Source organism: Choloepus didactylus, chromosome 6 (genome assembly GCF_015220235.1).
Source record: "Choloepus didactylus isolate mChoDid1 chromosome 6, mChoDid1.pri, whole genome shotgun sequence".
Taxonomy (NCBI): Eukaryota; Metazoa; Chordata; class Mammalia; order Pilosa; family Megalonychidae; genus Choloepus; species Choloepus didactylus.
In genome coordinates this window covers 83466229-83471219 of record NC_051312.1, presented here as the reverse complement: position 1 = coordinate 83471219, position 4991 = coordinate 83466229, and the positions used below count along the sequence as shown (strand labels likewise).

General features: G+C 35.8%; 1 pseudogene; it reads right to left on the bottom strand.

The window, feature by feature from the left end:
* Nucleotides 1-3308: 3308 nt before the first annotated feature.
* LOC119535758 lies at nucleotides 3309-3581 on the bottom strand (annotated as a pseudogene).
* Between the last annotated feature and the right edge of the window lie 1410 nt (nucleotides 3582-4991).

The window sequence follows — 4991 nt, the reverse complement described above, 5'->3', positions numbered from 1 at the left end:
TTTTCCTGTTTTTCCCTATCTTCATTGACAGTAGAGATGAGACAGTGGCCTTTCTTAGAGTTTAAATTTATAGCTTTAAATTCAATAATTTTGGTGGAAGTTGGAACTATAATTTTTAATTTATGTAAATTGTAACTCACTGTGTATCATTTAACAGCCAATCGTTTCATTTAATCTTTAATTGCAGGTATATTTATGCTGATACATGGTGGCTATTGTTATTTCCTTTTTTAAATGTAGTTCAATATTCCTCCATTTGTATATGTATCCCTTCATTAACTGATGATATTTATATTATTTTAGGTTTTCAAAGTTTGGATAAAATGTTTTGACATTGTTGTGAATATTTTCTGAGTGTATTTGAAAGTTTTCTCCAGGTACTATACTTACGAGTAGAACTGTTAAGTAGTATGTTATTCATTGATTAGGAGATATTTTTGTTTTCTTCTACTGTTTCTTATTTGCGGTGATTTCCTTCTCCTCTTCCCCAATTTTTTGCCCAGCTTCTTAAACATCTCTTTGTATGAATATTTGAGTATACTTGAAATAAATACTAAAATTTTACTGTAAATCCCTGATATTTAATAATTTATTTACATGTCAAAGATTAAAATTTTAAATGAAATCAATATTGATTATATCATCTATGGCACACCCTTACATCACTTTTTATTATATATCATCTATTTTATTATTGGTATGTGTATGTGTTTATTTTTACATTTAACTCTAATCTGCAACTTACTTTGAGGTAAAATGTGAAGATAATTAAATACTTTTTGTTTCTCTTTCTCTTCTCTTTTAATAACATAATTGAATTTTCTCTTCAGAATTTTTAAATTCTTCCTTTATATGTTAAATTTCAATATGTTCATGGGTCTGTTTTCATTCATATATTCTGGTAGTCTGTTTATTCTTGCCCAAGTACCACAATGTTTTGATAATTACAGACTTAACAATTATATTTGTAATAAATTTTAATAATATATATTTTAATAAATTTAGAGGTGACTATCATTTTGTAATTTTCTTCCTCCCCTTTTGCTTTTTATAGTAATTTGTTAAAAAAAAAAAAAAACAGTCATGTTGCCATAGTCAAAAATAACCTGCAGGAATTTTTAGTTATCAATTCATTGGTTCATTAATTATCTGCTAATTAAAAAAATTTGCCTAATACTTAAATATTAACTGTTAATTAACTATGGTCCTCTATTGGCCAGGTACAGATGATAAAATCTTCCTTGGTGGTTTTGTACTGTAACTACTTAGTTAAGTTATAACTCTGGGCCTAGAATTCCCCTCTCTGTAAGATTCCAATTTTAGATTCCTCATGAGAGATATATGCATGAGCTATGGGAAGCAAATATAAAACAGCAGCTGTTATGTACTGAAGTTCAGGAAGTGAAGGAGAAACACAGCAATAGCAGAAGATTCTAGTATCTCCTCACTTTCCCTGGCTCCATGTCTAGCTCTCCATGATCTCCAACAGTGATCACGGGTCCCCCACTAGGCACTTGGCTGCAATTCCACCGAGGTGAAGCCATGAGTGACCAACCACTCTCCCTAAGTTTCTACTCTGCTCCATGTGTGCGTCCATCCCAGGAGCTGAATGTGTCTAGTGCTCTGCAAGCACCAATTCATACATGTGTGCAAGGGCTGGGTGGCAAATTTATTTTCAGATCTTTCCCTGCCCAGCTCCTCACACAAGTGTGTCTAATTCCTGTAATGACTACTGATTTCCTTATCCTTTAATACTTTTATTGTCTCTGCTTTCCTAATTGAACCCCAACTGATATAAATATTGATAACTGAGTTGGTTCCTGGGTAGCAAAATTTTAAGGATGGTAATTTGGAATTGGTTCTTTATCTGATTAGACTTAAGGGCAGTAACACCTCTGCTGCCATTGGTAAAAGGGGGACATTAGCCATCTGACATACAGTGACAAAGCTTGTGTGTATATTATCACCTGTAGACATCTGTATCCAAGTGCCTAAAGAAGGCAAGGCTTTGACAAATGATATTTTAATGAGAATAAGGAGACTGTGGGGTTGGTTTGTAGTGATAAACAAGCTGGAGAACTTGGATAAAGAAAATGTACTTCAGGGCTTTAATTTCCAGCTCAAACTCTAGGTAAGAAATCAGAAAATAGAGGTTTTTTTTGGACTTGGAAATTCAACTTTATTTACAAACATTCTCCTATAAACAAAGATGTCTCTCCATCCCTCCAAAAATACTATAACTGATAATTTCCACAGAGTTTAATTTCCGTAGTTTTAAATTTTTTGCACAAAACTGTATTAACGGATGAGCAAGTAACGTCACAAGATGGTCTTAGGCATAAAAACAAAATCAAACATACAACAACTTATCCAGCATAAATGTTCTATTGTCAAACAGAATGAAGACTTAAACTCACACACCTAATGTTTCCACCAGGAAATGAAAACATGATAATTTTTTGGAGATAAGTCCTTCACAATAAACATAGTCTTTTTATGTAGTATGGTTTAATTGTGATTTTTAGGATTATTCTTGTAGGCTTACATTTATGCCGATTTAAAAAAATAAGTCATCACTGTAAAACAGGCACAGACTGTTCTACACAGATTTTCTACCAGTGAAAATATGATCTGGTCCATCATTCAGGCAAATAAATAAACTAATAAATGCATGAAAGAACTTAAAACAAAAACACAATGAGCATATGACTGACTGACTTACAAAATTAGAATTCTCCCTGAAATCAGGGAGTTCTGCTCCTCAACAGTTAGTAGAAATTGACTTTTCCATAGCTGAGGAAATAAATAGTCAAAAAGTTTAAAATTGCCTATTTATCATTTTATACGTAACAATTAGTATTTAAAATCCTTTAAATTTTATGTAGGGGGGATAATCACTCTCACATCATAGCTAAATCATAAGGAATGTCAAAAATTGGGAAAAACAAAAAAAAACTCATCCCTGAGAAGTGATGAGAGAAAGAAAATTCTCTATGAACATAGACACAACAGTCTTGTACCTTTTTAACAAACTTTTCCACAGCATGGACTATTAGTAACAGCCAGCAATCAAATGTATTTCAATTGTGAACAGTTACTTCCTCTGTTTTATTGAGCTCATCTTTTTGTAATGAAACTACAAGTGGAACATTTTAAAAAATCAGATAAAAAGGAACTCTTTACTGTCAGCTTTACATTTTTGTCAAGTGCAAGGATGGCCAGCTAAGATACCTATATTCTAATGATGACTGAAGTAATAACTTCTGCTTGCATCTTTTCTTCTGAGTCTCCATTTCCCCTATGGATCTTCACCCAAATAATAAAAGTAATACAACTGCAATTGAATTTACTGTTTTCAATGGCACTCTCATCACAGTTCTTACAGATTGAATAAGGTTCATTAGCTGAGATTTAATTCCTGGCTCCTCTCTGAATACGCCAATTCCCTGGTCTGTTCCCAGCCAATCTTTCTGTGCTTCAGTTTCCCCATTGTTCTTGAGGACGCGCTCCTCCTGCAGAAGGAGGATGGCATTGACCCTGAGCAGCGCCCCTTGCAGCAGCGACTACAGGGTAAGGGCCATGGCTCCCGGAGCTACCCTGGGCCCAACAGCTCCCACACCCGCCACCTCACGGCACATGGTGGCGCCACGGCCTAAAAGTATTTTTGACTAATGCTAAAGAAAACTTTACCTCCTAGTAGGCCATTTTTGGGAAAGAAGTAGAATCCTAAAAGTTGGAATGGAGTTATATGAGTAGGTTCCTAGGAAGGAGAGCCTAAATTCTGCACAAATCCCTTTACCATTAGAACCAGCTTACCCTCTCTTGCCTAAAGTAGGTATTCCCCTCTTTTCTGAAAAAAAATAATTCCTTGGCCACAAGGGCCTTGGGGCAATTTCACAGACTTCTACTTAGATGACCTGACTGCAAAAGATCTTACTCAATAAAACAAAAACACGTAGTGGGGGCTGGGCCACCTACCAAGAAAGTCAATCCAGATTATGCTTACCAGGTATCAACATCAGTTCAGACCCTGTGTCCAACAGTCCTCGATATGTGTGGGTATTCATATTTCACCAGTGTACTTTTACTCGAGTCAATGGACATACTTTCCTCTAGGGAAAGACTGGAGACTCAGTTTTGGGTTTAAGTGCCATGGATTTAAACAAACCTTCACCTGGGGACGTAGACACATCTTTAGTCGATGGGGTTGAGGTCTGAAAACTGGTTGGAGTCTGGAAACTGGACAAGTAATCACAAATTTTCAATTGGGCCATGGCTCACAGATTCAAAGTCATCCATGTATGCTATATTATGTTGATATAAGCTGAATAGTAGGTGCTTCAGGCTTTCCTGAAGCATGTAATCATTTTTATATCTTCTTGCTCTAGGTAGTATATTCATAGCATTCCAACATGCTAACTTCCATGAGCTTTTCAATTCTTTCCTCCATCATCTACCATTTCAATTTTGTACCTTATGGGCCATCATATTTCCATGCTTCAGGGAGCCATTTTAATAAAAAGTTTGCACTATTTCCTGGGTTGTTAGCTAGGATGTTAAATCTTGTATTTTAAGGAGAGTACTCAAAATTCATACACACTTCCTTATCTAAATTTATGTTCTGGCACTCTGGATTTAGCATGCTCTGTATCTAGTCTCACATATATGTCCATGAATCATGCTGGTAGATGCTAGCTAGTTCTTGAACTTCCTTTTAGGATATTCCTGTCTTTTGTCATTGGGTCTAGCAACCCCTCATCTGGGTTATGCTGCAACTTATCTGTAACTATAGGTTTAACGGCATGATGGTGTATAGCGTGGGCCCTGAGAAGGGCACATATTGCTTCCCAGGGCTGATACCCCTGCATTTGTCTTCTAGAATTGGAGGAGAGGGAGCAAGTTCTAGATCTTAGTAAAAGATTGGGCCACTTCTGTAGAAGCAGAAGATTCAGAAGAGTTTGGGGGTCAATATCCTTGGGTCTATCCATCCA